This window comes from Peromyscus maniculatus, chromosome 20 (assembly GCF_049852395.1).
Source record: "Peromyscus maniculatus bairdii isolate BWxNUB_F1_BW_parent chromosome 20, HU_Pman_BW_mat_3.1, whole genome shotgun sequence".
Lineage (NCBI taxonomy): Eukaryota > Metazoa > Chordata > Mammalia > Rodentia > Cricetidae > Peromyscus > Peromyscus maniculatus.
The window spans coordinates 67,233,469-67,247,159 of record NC_134871.1 but is presented as its reverse complement, the minus strand read 5'-3'; the positions used below and the strand labels follow the sequence as shown (position 1 = coordinate 67,247,159).

Genomic DNA, 13,691 nt, shown 5'->3' with positions numbered 1-13,691 from the left:
GAAAAAGAAGACATAACCCTTTCATTTGGAAGCTAGCAATTTTGTTATTTCTGTTGTTTGTATGAAGACAGGAGGCATCCTAACTGCTTCCTGGATCCATGTATATAAGATAATGCAATTATTACTGTGTGTGTGTGCATGGTGTATGGGGGAGCACATTTGCCACGATACATGTGTGGCCAGGGAACGTTGTAGATTTGGTTATCTCCTACCTTTACAGGAGTTTCAGAACTCCAACCTAGGTCATCAGGCTTAAACAACAAGCATCTTTATCTTGCCACCCCCTTATTTAGTATTTTAAATTTCTTTCATATTACTTGATCTCTGTAAACCTGATTGCTCACAGATACAATGGTGATTAAAATAGTATATAAAGAATATAAAGGATTTTTTTTTTCAAGCTTCAACTCTATCATGGTTTCTTTCATTCTCTATCTTTTTGTGGTGGATAAGTGAATAATAACGTAATTGAGAGTGAAAGTTTAAACCTCAAGTGTCGCTTTATTGCTTTGGAATGGCCATTCTCACCGTATAGAAGTCCACTGAGATGTATAGATTGGGGCGGGGCAGGTGTCTGAATGGCTCCTGAATTAGGCAGCTTTCTATTGCTCTGATGAAACCTCATGACCAGGGCAGCTTAGAGTAGAAAGAGTTAGAGTCCATGATGGTGGAGCGCAGGCATCACAACTGGCACAGAAAGCTGAGGGTCACAGCTGGATCGGCAAGCAGAGAGAACAAAGCCCACCTCCAGTGACACACCACCTCCCGCAAGGCCGCACCTCCCTAGGCTCCCCAAACAGCAACTGGGGACCAGGGTCGAAGTGTCCACGGGAGACTATGAAGGACATCTCATTCACATCACCTCACGTCCTTAAAGCAGCTTTGTGATCGTTTTGTTTGTGGGCTAATTACAATAATGTGTTTTATTTTAAAAATAGTACCGTGCCCCCGGGTTGCAGTGAGATTAAATGCAGCAGTGAACCTTTGCTTGTTTTGAGGTGCTGAGTCAGTCCACGGGCCAGCTCCATGTGTGTGTGTGGTGCCACTAGAGGCCTGTGAGAGGCACTTGGCTCTGCCACCCGCTTCCCCCAGCAGGACATGGAAACAGTGGCCATCCATGCGGACGGCACAACTGTGACATTGCCCTTTTCTCTCTTGCCTCTGTTTCCAGTCCATCAGAGTCTCAGCTGGTGCCTCTCAGTGGACGCCCGGAGGTCTGGAGTCTGACAGGGAAGTTTTAATCCGGAGTATAACAGTCACACTCAGCTTTTCTTCCTCTTGGGCAAAGCTTTACATATGTTTGCTTTCTGGAAGAAAATGAAAGTGTGGTAGATAAGAGAACGATACTGGAATAACTAGTCAAAGTGTAAAACCTTAAGTGACGCTTCATTGTGTGCTGCCTGTCTTCTTCTGAGCTTGAAAGAAAAAGTCAAATTAAAGTAGAAGGTTGGTGGTGGGGTTCAGTTTTCGTTCTGGGTTTCAGAGTTGCTCCTTCGGGGCCCTCGTAGCCCCGAAGACAGCTCCAGTTATTCTGTTCTAGAAGTGTCTCCAGGGACCTTGTTCTGGTTTTATTCTGTGGCTGTGACAAGATAGCCTGACCAAAAGCCACTTATGGAAGGACAGGGTTTATTGGGGCTCACACTTCCGGGTCACAGTTCATCACTGAGGGAAGTCAGGGCAGGAACTCAAGCTGGATCTGGAAGCAGAAAGAATGGAGGAAGAATGCTTGTTGGCCTGTTCTCAGGCTCACAGTTAGTTTTCTGATGCAGTCCAGAGTCAACCTTCCCCGGGAAATGGTGCCTCTCACAGCGGGCCCTCCTGCATTAATTAACAATCAAGACAATTCCCCATAGACACGCCCACAGGTCAATCTGATCGGAGCAATTCCCCAGATTCTCTTCTAGGTGACTCTAGGCTGTGTCAAGCTGACAGTTAAAGTTAGCTAGGTCAGGTCTGTTGTTTCACGGAGCTGCTCAGACACAGCTTTAATCTGGATTCTTTCAACAGCTGCTTCCTGCCATGGCGCTCATGATGTGCGACCAAGGACTCGAGGAAGTCTGGACGCTTCCAGGAGACTCCTTAAGTATCATCTTTGCCCCCTGGCCTTCAGTTCTGTTTTCAGCCATTCTCTATCTGCATGCAGAAGAGTCCCTCTGGGCAGGCTGTTGAACTGCCCTAGACCCCTTCATTGGGGTCCCTTGTGGGGACTGGCCACAGCTGGTCCCATCAGATTCTTCTCTTTGACCCTTGACCCTTTCCCCCTCCCTCCCTCCCTCCCTCCAGTGTCCAGTGCATTCCATCCCCAGAACTTCTGGGTTTGAGTCTCACAGCTATTTCCCCCTGAGATGAGTATACGTGCTTTTCTCTTCGGGAAGTATTTTTCAGGACCTGTTTGTTACGCCTTGTGTCGGAAAGTTCTCAGATGTTAGCAGCTGAGTGGCTGGTGTCAAATGGGAGGGAAGGGATGAGGTATTCCTTGAATATGAAGGTATTCCCTGCTCTCTGGGGACACTTGATCAGTCCCCAAATTCTGTATGTCCTAGTGAACTTCTGTATGGTTGGACTGGTCATTCCGAAGCCATGGGCTTCACTTAGGGGTTCATACTTTCGCTATCACTGTATTTTTATATTTTTATCCACCATGAAAAAGAAAAAAAGCTATACTGTAGTTAAAATTAGAAAAAAAAATAGGAAAAAAATGTGTATCCCCTTTCACGACTCCTGTTAGATTTAAATATTTAATTAGGTTCAAAATAAATAATTTTGTGGTGACCCACCGCCACCCAGAAAGCCTTTTGTAACTCCGTGTTTTTGTTTCTCAAACGAGGACAGGAAGTTGTAAGCACGCGGAGTGGAAGGCTGTGGGAGAGAGGACTTGGAGGTCTTGGTAACGTTGGATAAACCATACATAGCATCGGAGAATGAAAAATGTTTGGTCTCATAAGAAAGTGAATGTGGGTGCTCCAGATGAGGCGCTCTGGGCAACTAATGACTGCCAAGAGTCAGTCTTTCTCAGAGATGAAGCCCCTGATTGGTTATCCAATACCAAGAGGTCAGTCCTAAAACTATACATATGAGCAACACCAAATGGACCCAGCAGGTTGTATTTAGATATAAGTAGCATTATATAATTGTAATGTTATTATATATGTTACAATATTGTCATTCATATAAACATACGTAACAACAGTAGTTAAGGAAGAAGAGGCATAATTGAATTTAAAAAAGCCCACTGAATTATTTTTCTCTAGACTTTTGAGCCATATGATCATCAAGGAAACCTATTTAAGTGACTGCATCCCAGGCTGGCCTTACACTCACTATACAACACAGACTGGTTTCAACTGGCAGCAATCCTCCTGCCTCTGCTTCCTAGGTGCTGGGGTTATAGGCACGTGTCACCACACTTGGCTCTTTTCTCTTTAAATAAGAATTTCAAATTTAGAGAGATTTCTAAAGCCATAATCTGTGACCAAAGAATGTCATATCAGCGCGTCATGGCGATAGCTCTTAGCCTGCCTCTCCCCTCACCTTGCGGCCGGGGTGTCCTCTGCTGGTCTCTCCCCTCACCTTGTGGCTGGGGTGTCCTCTGCTGGCCTCTGATCACATCCAGTCCTTGGTCTGCCATGCCAAGCACAAAGCAGCTGTCACATCTGAAATCCCACCGAATGCAATTTGTGTTCTTTGGTGACTCTGACTCTTGCCGAGCTGCGGGCTCATTACTCGGGACGTAAAGGATGATTATTCTCCGGCAGTCAGGCAGGACGCACTATTAGAAGCCTGGCAGAGAGAATGCCAAAATCAGTCACCAGGAACCGCACATCTGAAAAGTACTGCTGCTACATTTTTAGAATTTTAGTGTCTGAAATGAATAAGCTTTAAATAATTTCCTATTATTCTTTATATCCGTCATAATTCAACAGCCTTTTCTTTCTTTTGTTTTTCCTTATGGAGGGTTGAATTGTAAGCGTGTTCCACCATGCCCGACTTCAACAGCCACTTACTGAGTGTTCATTCTGTGCCCGGCATTGTGTTAGCCTGAGGCTTCCATGGCGCATCCCTCATGGCTTCTATGGCCCTGCAGAGAGGACGCTATCATTTTTTCGCAGTCACCACAACATGGGTGGCAGATCTGGTGGCTGCAGGTCCAGGGTTCTGCCAATGGCAGGAATCAGAGAGGGGGATCTCATCACGTGACGGTGCTCTACCCTGGTACCCACGGAAGGGCGGAGGTGGGAGGGGGCATCAACCTGGCTCTAGAAGGTGGGTGTGGACTCAGTTGTTAGAGACAATGAGCTGAGCAAGACGACGGCCAAGCTGGAAGCCACAGGAGCTGACATCTGGGGGAAGCGTGAGACAGGAGAGCAGTGAGGATGAAGGTCCTCTGCAGGTGTCATCTGGTGGGTGACAGTGACCAGCCACGGCAGGTACATCAGTAGGTCCCTGAGAGGACCGGAAGTGTTGTGCACAGGATCTGAAGGAGGCAGGTGCTTTGCCAGCACGTCTTCAGCATTGTGAGAAATCCCCCCCCCCCCCCCCCCCCCCCCGCAAAGAGGTGAGGTGCACTGACCGAAGCAGGAGCTGGCTCAGTTTTATGGAGGAAATTTTCTTTTTGATTTATTTGTCATAAGTGGAAAGCTTCTTTTTTCCCCCTCTTGAAACGACTGCATGTCCCTGGGTAGATCCTGGACATCTTGCTAACAAATAAGGCTGAACACGGAAGAAGAGAACCTCCCCTTTCTTCTGAAATTCCTTGCCCAGAGCAGTGGGGTTAGCACTTCAGAACCTGTGGTGAGCGGTGTTCGTAGTGAAGCAATACATTGGATCTTAGCTGAAAAGCTGAGAAGTGACCCCCATGAACACACACACACACACACACACACACACACACACACACACACTGGACTTAGGGGTGTATGCCTGGAATCCCAGAACTTGGGAGGCTGAAACAAAGTAATTGTCATAAATTCAAAGCCAGCCTGGGCTACATCGTGAGTACCAGGTTAGCCAAGACAAGATCCTGTCTCAAAATAACCATTAAAAAAAAAGTATTATACTGCCTGTCCCTCTCCTCATTTCCCCAGCGCCTCCCCTGTGGGCTGCCCCTTTCCTCTCCTCCCTGACTCTCCTGCTCTAACTCCCCAAAGCTTTACAGCCGGACCCCGAGAACCACGCTGCTCCGGGGATGGACCACGGTGACCACTTACTGCATCAAGTGTGCCCTTGCTAAAACACCAGAACAGAGAAAACAAAGTTTGGAAACCCACGGCCTGATGAGTTATCCCCAGTGCTCCCCTGGCACTGAAGATGGCCCCTGTGTGCTCTGGCTTGGCCTCTCTAGGACTTGGCCTCCTGCTCATCTGCAGTGGTATCCTCTTCTCTTTGGACCGTCGCTGGAGTTTGGTTGTTAAACAAGCATCTTGTCAGTTTCTTGCCTTTCCTCTGTCAAGTCCACCTGGTTGGTACCTGACACCTCGGCTCAGGTCTCCATTCTGACTCTGTGTACCCACACGGGCTGGCTGGAGGGGGTCAGGCCAGGGGCCCTGCAGGAACCTGCCGCCTTAGGGAGCGTCTCCTTTACACTGGGGTGTGCTAGTTACTTCTTTGTGGCCGTGATACAATGACCATAACCAAAACCAACTTATGGAGGAGAGACTTTATTTTGGATTATGGTTCCAGGGAGATACGGGTCCATGATGGCCTGGAGGTGTGACAACAAGTGGCAGGGACAGAAAGCCAGGAAGGAACTCACGTCTTCAACCACACACACACACACACACACACACACACACACACACACACACACACACACACACGAAGCAGAGAGAGCAAACCGGAAGTGGGGGTGAGGCTGTGGACACCCACAGCCCATCCTCAGTGATGGACTTTCTCCAGCAAGGCCACAGCCCCTAAGCCTCGCCCAATCAGCCCTGGGAACCGAGTGTTGAGATACCCAAGCCTGCAGGAGACGTTTTCATTCAAACCACCCTGGGATTATTACAGCAGCTGTCATACAAGGTGAGCTTGCCTGATCAGTAGGGCTCTGAGTTTAGAAACCCTGCGTCCTTCCTCACAGTATACGACATGAGGTAAGTTCTTTTTTTTTGTTTTGGTTTTTCAAGACAGGGTTTCTCTGTGTAGCTTTGTGCCTTTCCTGGAGCTCACTTGGTAGCCCAGGCTGGCCTCGAACTCACAGAGATCCGCCTGGCTCTGCCTCCCGAGTGCTGGGATTAAAGGCGTGCGCCACCAACGCCCGGCGCAAGGTAAGTTCTTAATGAATGAAAAAAAGAAATTAAAAGGAAAGGAAAGGACATGGCTGCTCCTAGGTATGCTGGAGGAGAAATTTTATTATAGATAAAAGGGAGAACATAGAGGCAGGGATATCTGGGAGAGTCCAGAGTGGACAGGACCAGACTGAGCTGTGCCATGTGAGGAGGGGGGGAGGGGAAAGAGAGGAACTGTGTGCAGCAGCCAGGAGGCCGAAGGTCCAAGAAGGGGGCCGGTAACCAAAATGTCTGGATTATATAGGGAAGAGCCTCTGGGGGAAGGGCAGTCTAGCCCCTGGGCTGGAGAGTTCAGGGTGGGGGGTTGGGTATGCCAGCCATACCCTGTAACAGGTAGGGACTGAGGGATGCTGGGAGAACCTGGAGGCCAGGTCCAGCTTTGACATGTTAAAGAGGTTCCTCCGTAGCTTGTCTGGGTTTGAAACTTAACACTTATGCCTTTTCACCCCAAACTGGAGAAGATAATTATTCCTATTGATGAAAATGGGAGCTGGAAGTGGGTTGGGAAGTTCAGGAAAAGGGGCCTGGGTCAGCTTCTTGTTTTTGTCCTTGCTGGAGGCCAGAGATGACAGAAGGATTTGGAGCTCTGGTCCCTGGTCTGGGTCCTAGATGTTTTTAGGGTATCAACTCTTGAGAGGGGAATGTTACAGTAGTTTTCCAAGCCACTGAGGATGACTTTTTCCCCGGTGGTCAGCTTTGGGCCACACTTCCTATTTCCCTGGCAACACTAGCAGACTACACATCGGTTTTGTCACTCAGTAGGCCTTCTGGTCAAAGAATGGGATACCTCTGGCTCCAGTGGAACATGACATTCTGATCAGTCCCAAAGATCAGACTATGACATCTGCCTGTCTGCTTGCTTGACAGTTGATCCTGCTGGGTCTGTTAGTCATCTGGCCAGATGATCATCTTTCAAGAAGGCTGGTCTACCTAATGCCATGTTAAGGGTATGGGAGGAATAATTATCCCCTTAATGACATAATGTACTCTTCCTTTCCGGAAATTCTCCTTCCATGTAGTTGAATGCAGAGCTTCTTTTATGTGGTACTATGTATTCTGTTGGAGCCTCCAGCTCACCCCTGCATGGTGTGGAAAGCCTCGTTCCTGACTCTCTCCCTATCTCTCCAAACCCTGCCCACTCAGAGAGGCTCCAAATAAAGGAAAGGCGCCAAACAGCCCAGTTCCGCACTCTTGGTGACGATTGAAACTTCCTCCCCTGATGCTGCCAGCCTCCCCAGTCTTCACCTAGGTGCTCAGCTTTTGACCATGCTTGGGCACAACGAGCGTGTGGCAGACACGTCATCACCCCTCACCTACAACCTAGAAAAGCTCCCTGCTTTAGCTTGGGCACGCAACTTCTCTGGCCTCATTCTCTGGGACCAGGAAACCTGCTTGGGAGTGGCTTTGCTCAATAAACCTGCTGTTGTTCTTTTTCAGTTTGGCTTGAGCTGGCTTACTGTGTCAGCAGAGAAACTTACTGGGGTGGGGGTGGGGCAGAGAACCTATTACTGCGCTTTGCCCATAACTTTTCCATTTTTAAATCTATCTGTTTTTATTTTTCTCACTCATTCCCTGGAGCTCCTACCCCTCTTCGGCCGTGTGGCCGCTTGCTGACCTTGAGGGTTGCTTGCTGACCTTGAGGGTTGAGCCTGTCTGCTTTCTTTGATGCTAACTCCAAAGGCATGGCTTTCTCTCTCTCTTCATCTTCCTCCTCTTGAGCATCCGCTGAGATTTACGGCTTGCCTGCTCTAGTGACACCATTTTGTGGGGGTCACTGTGAATATTAAGTGAACTACTGCTGGGAAAGTGTTTAGAACAGAGTCAGGGCACAGTAAACATGCAGTAGTGGTTAGGATTATTTTTTGTTGTTAATCTTGTTAGGATCCCACTTCTTCTTCTGTTATGTGGGAAACCGGAGTTCGCTGATGCCTTTCTAAGTTACTGGGGAAATTGGAGTTCCATCAATGTCACTTTAAACTGCCGGGGAAATTGGGTTCCTTCTTTTGGATTCTTAGTCTCCTTCATCAAAAGGAAGCTCTCCGGAACAATTTTATTAGAATTTGAGAGGAAAAACAACAAGACAGGCAAGCTGTAAATCTCCACGGCTGCTCAGAGGAGGGAGACGGGCAGGAGAGAGGGTGAAACCCAGGCCTTTTGCAAAGGAGGCTGGCAGGGGAACGGGCACTGCAGAGAGGGGCTGAAAACGCCCAGAGCGTGGGGGAAGCGTGCCCAGGCTTTGGCCAGTAGCCAAAAAGAAAATAGAAAGGAGGAAAGGACAAGTAAAAGAAGTGGGCGAGTCAGCTGGGCTGCATTATGAAAGCTCTGTAAGCGTCCTCTTGGAGGGAGGGGCTCTGGGAAAGATAAATGCATTGTCTTATTACAGGGCTAGTTAGCCCTGGCACTGCTTCAGGATGACCGGCTTTCTAGGGAGGGGTGGTCTCCTGGGTAGGTGATTGACAGGCCCAGCTGGATTAACTCTTAAGAGGAAGAGATAACAGTATGTGCCGGTTTTAGGTAGTTTAGAATGTCAGGTCCCTAATGGGCTTCAATAGAACCCAGCTATCTCCACCTTTTCATATGGTAATTTAAATCCTAAAGAGGGGCTTCCCTTTCTAGTGTTGCCAGGGAAACAGGAAGGAACGGTCCATTCGTAATGGCCTGCAAGGCTGCGAACACCTGCCTAGCTACCTAACATTCCCATCTGTTTTTTAAGAGACTGGGTCTGTGTATCTCAGCCTGGCCTCAAGCTTGCTGTGTGGCTGGGGATGATCTTGAACTTCGGAACTTCCTGCTCCCACCTCTGAAGTGCCGGGATTCTGGGCATGTGCCCCCTTGTCTGATTTATTCCACGTTGGGGAAATCCAACCCAGGGCTTGTTAGGCAAGCGCTCTACCACCTGAGCTGTGTCCCAGCCCGAGTCATTCATTTCTTTAGGAAAACAATTCCCTGAGCTACAGTGGCTCGCATCCATCAGTAAGTTTCCCCCATCCGAACGAATGACCAGCCCCCACCAGCTGTCCTCTCCTGACCCTCTTCCCTGCCGCCTTCTCCCCTCACAGCAGACTCTGTGACAAAGGTGACAAGGGTCGCCTTACCTCTGGCTCATCTCCGCTCCTTCTGAGCTTGGTCTAGGCTCAGGACATGGCCCCCAGGGCGTGTACCCTCCCCACCGCCTACGCCAAATGCAGCGACCCCTGGGAGTCCTCATCCAGCTTAGACACTGCTGTCCCTCCTCTGGGAAGTGCCCTGGCGAGTCACCGTGTTTCTGCTCTCACACCCGTCACCGGTGCCCTTTCGATCTTTCCCACTGGTGTCTCCAAGTTCAGTGGCCCAAGGCGCAGGGTGCCCTGTGGTTCCGACTTTGGACCACTTCTCTTTTTCCACCGACACGAACTAGAGGGTTTATAGTTGTTCAGGCTGAAACATTTCGGGGCATGCTTGACTCTTCTTTATCAGTGGACACGGCTGCTTGTATATCGTCCCTCGGTTTAAATCCTGCACCTTGAGTGAAAGCTGATGTGGCGACAGGGAGCCCCATACCGACAGGGAGCCCCACACCGACAGGGGCCCTCACACCGACAGGGGCCCCCACACCGACAGGGGCCCTCACACCGACAGGGGCCCCCACACCGACAGGGGCCCCCACACCGACAGGGGCCCCCACACCGACAGGGGCCCTCACACCGACAGGGAGCCCCACACCGACAGGGAGCCCCACACCGACAGGGAGCCCCACACCGTCCCCACTACCTCCTGGCGTCCTCACCTTCAGTCCCAGGCCTGTGAATCCCCTTCTTGGCTGGCGTCTCCTTAGTTCTCCCTCAGGATGCTCCAACCACGGGGCCTTTGCATCTGTTGCTCCCTTTTCTAGAATAAGCGTCAAGAACTCGTTCAAATGTGTCCTCAGCGAGGACTTCCTTAGCCACTTCAGAGCCCGCCCCTTCCTCCAGGTGTTCTCTTCCACTCCTATGTTCTCCTCCTTAGTTCTCTGACATTTAATCTCTGGGGATAATTCATTTATTTGCAGTACATTTTTGGTCTGTCCGGGGACTTTTGTTTATTTTATTCAATACAGCAATTGATAAGTGAGGAACTGGGTGGGTGGGGGGTTGCTTTATAGGATGCGATCTTCTAGTGTGGATCTTCTAGTGTGGAGAGCCTGAGCAGCTGCTCAAGAGGGTCCATGGCACTTCGGCATCTGTAGGCATCAGATTTGGTCTGGAGAAGAGGAGTCCCAATAGCCAAGTGCCCAGGTGGCTCTTGGCGGTGGGCCACCCCAGGCACACAGTCAGCACCAGCCGCTGGGGGTTCCTTTCCTAACGACAGCTGCCCTGGATCCCCAAGGCTCTGCAGGGGAGAGCAGACACAGCCCTGTCTGTTTGTAAAAGACCTCTTTCACAGAGCATTCACCTGTCTGGTGACTTGGGTGTAAAGAATAAGGAAACACCAGGAACCCCTTTCTTGGGGGAACCCTGAGCAGTTGGGTCCCCTCTTCTCTGACTCAGTGTCCTGTGTGGCATCAAGCCTCCTCTGTGTTTCCACAGCGGCTTTCTCACCAGCTTCCTTAAATTTCAAAGGCTAAATGCTTCTCTCTCTCTCTCTCTCTCTCTCTCTCTCTCTCTCTCTCTCTCTCTCTCTCTCTCTGCCTTTATTTCTAAAAGGCCCCTAACTTAAAGGGCACAGGAACCTTGTGTGCAAAGGAGACTCCATACAGCTTTCATCTGGTGACATTTCCTAATTACTTACATCAAATAAAGTCCCAGAAGCCCAGCCTGGTGGGGCAGGTCTCACATCCCAGCTTCTCCAAAGACAGAAGCCAGAGGATCAGAAGCTGAAAGGCTGCCAGAGCTACAGAGGGGTTACCGGCCAGTCTGGGCAACTGAGACCCCGCCTCAAAATAACATCACATAACATCACAAGAGGGCTGAGAACGTGCTCAGTGGCTGAGAGCTTGGGCAGCATGCACATGGCCATAGGCTCAATCTCCAGTACTGCAAAACAGCAAACAACAAAACAAAACAACAATCACAATCAAATCAGCAATTACAGGACCCGATCTACAATTTTACAAGCTGCTGAGTGCCAGTCATGGATCAAATGACTTCAGTGAGCATCACAGACTTTGTTTCATCTGGTTACACTCAAAGACCATTAATCTCTGAGTGTGTGTCTTGTGTGTGTGTTTTAAATAATTTATTTAACTTTATTTTATGTGCATTGGTGTGAGGATGTCCCCTGGAACTAGAGTTACAGACAATTGTGAGCTGTCATGTGAGTGCTGGAAATTGAATTCAGGTCCTCTGGAAGAGCAGCCAGTGCTCTTAATCACTGAACTATCTCGCCATTCCCCTCCTCCTCCTCCTCCTCCTCCTCCTCCTCCTCCTCCTCCTCCTCCTCCTCCTCCTCCTCCACCACCACCACCACCACCACCACCACTGCCGAGAGTGTGTTTCTTAAACTCATGTGTTGCAAATGAAATCCCTAATACAGCAGTGGTGAGAGAGGAAGCCCTTCAAGAGATTAGGTCAGGAGCCCTGTGTGCTCCTGAAAGATTGATTGAGTGCTGGTATAATGGAGGAGGGTGAGTTATCATAAGAGCCAGCAAGAAGAGGAGTCTGACATCCCTCCCCCACACACACACCCCTCTGTGTGCTGTGAAAGCCCATGGGCTCTTATGGCTTTGTACTTTTCTTAGCTAATATTGAAGGCACACTACACACTCAAATCGAGGCTCCTAATGAAGTAGAGGAAAATCATGTGAGATAGTTTTTGAAAACGCATGTTTAATTTGGGGATTGACTTTTGTCAGGGATGATAGGCCTGTGTTTTGCCTCCCCAGGGCTGATGAAAAGCGTGAGCACTCCAGGGTCTGGAGAAGTATGAGCTCTCTGTGCCATTTTTACTTTTGTCTGCCTGGTGTTTGTATCCAGAAGATACTGTCACCCAAAGGGAACCAAAGAGACAAGGGGGGGTTTCGCCAAGATGGAGTGATACTTATTTAGGGCTAGCTTCCAAAGAGGAGATTGAGCGCTGCTGTGGGAAACACGTGCCATGGTAAATGATGAGCACAGTCAGTAGGCTATGGTGTTGAAGACCTCTCACCCCCAAAGAAGGGAGGTAGTCGTCTATGTGCTGTTTTGAAACAATAATCCTTGGCCACGGTGAGTGGTGTCAGTCTGAGGCTGAAGGCCAGTTGTTGGGCAGATGTTCCTGTATGGCATCTTCCACAGCAGGCTGTGGTAGCTTCTGCACAGGCTAGCAGTCTGGCAGAATTTTTTGTGCTAGTTGCTGCTATCAGATAATCATTCATAAGGACTAAGCCCTTCCTTCATCACTTCCTGGGTTACTTACTTTAAAAAATGTAATTGTCATAAGTGATTCCATTTTGATGATGGCAACTTTCATATTTCTTTCACATCATGCTCTATACACCCACTAGATGTGGTAATTATGAACTCTGAGATACAGCAATTTGGAAGACAGGAAAAGTATGTCTGTCTTTGCTCAGGGAAGAAATTTCCTCCTTTTCTTAGAAATCACCAGAGAACCCAGGACAGCCTGGGTAAGGTAACTATCATGAAGGCAGATTGAGCAAATGGGGTGTTGTGTCAACAGGAGTATAAAAGTTAACTCTTTTGATATTAGTACACACAATTATAGACACAAATTCTGATATTTTCCCTCTATAGCAAGCTTACAAAGATGAGTATATTAAATATTTTGAAAAATCATCTTTGGCCTTGTGGCATACCAATACCACTCAAATATTTGCTATGAACTCATTCTGGAAAGTTCTTTAGGAATCAGTGAGCTTGTGAACAGGTGTTCCAGATGAAGAATCAGTGGGGCTCATGAATGGATGTCCCAGACGAGGCCTGGCTTCCAAAATCCAGAAGTTTATACAATACTTCCACAAACTTGCCTTGCCCATACCCTGTCTGAACTCTTGTTTAATTAATACTGATCTCCCCACGGAGATAACTCCAAAACCCAGACTTCTTTTAAAAGGAAGTACTGTGCGACTGACAAACAGAAAAAATCTATAGCATTTCCTTTCGCCTTGTTCCATGAACATCTGCTGTTTTTATCATGGTCCAGACATGGTCACCACTGTTGTCCTGTGAGTTAAGCTCACTTCATTCAGGACCTAAGGAGCAACACAGAAATAAAAGCATCCAGTGAGGCTGTGTGCAGCAAGGGCTTCTCAGCGGCTACACCGGGACTCTGGAGGCAGTGTGGATGCCAGGCGGCCTTCCTAGTACCACTCCAGGTCAACTTGGGGGACAGACACACCTTGGGGAGGACTTTTTAGTTTGTTTTGTTTCTAGGAAACACAGAGCCAAGTAGAAGACTTCGTGAGAGTCACGATATATGCCTTGGCAATATTTGTATATTTGTAGTAGCGTC

The 13,691-nt window shown here is 48.7% G+C and overlaps 1 long non-coding RNA gene across 1 annotated transcript; it reads right to left on the bottom strand.

Annotated features, from left to right (window-relative positions):
• Positions 1–725: 725 nt before the first annotated feature.
• On the bottom strand, positions 726–10,151 carry LOC121824475 (uncharacterized). The gene is made up of 3 exons (XR_006066372.2): positions 10,051–10,151; positions 3,571–3,780; positions 726–1,307 (listed from the first exon to the last, which is right to left on the bottom strand). It is a non-coding gene; the product is annotated as an uncharacterized LOC121824475 (long non-coding RNA).
• Positions 10,152–13,691: the final 3,540 nt, after the last annotated feature.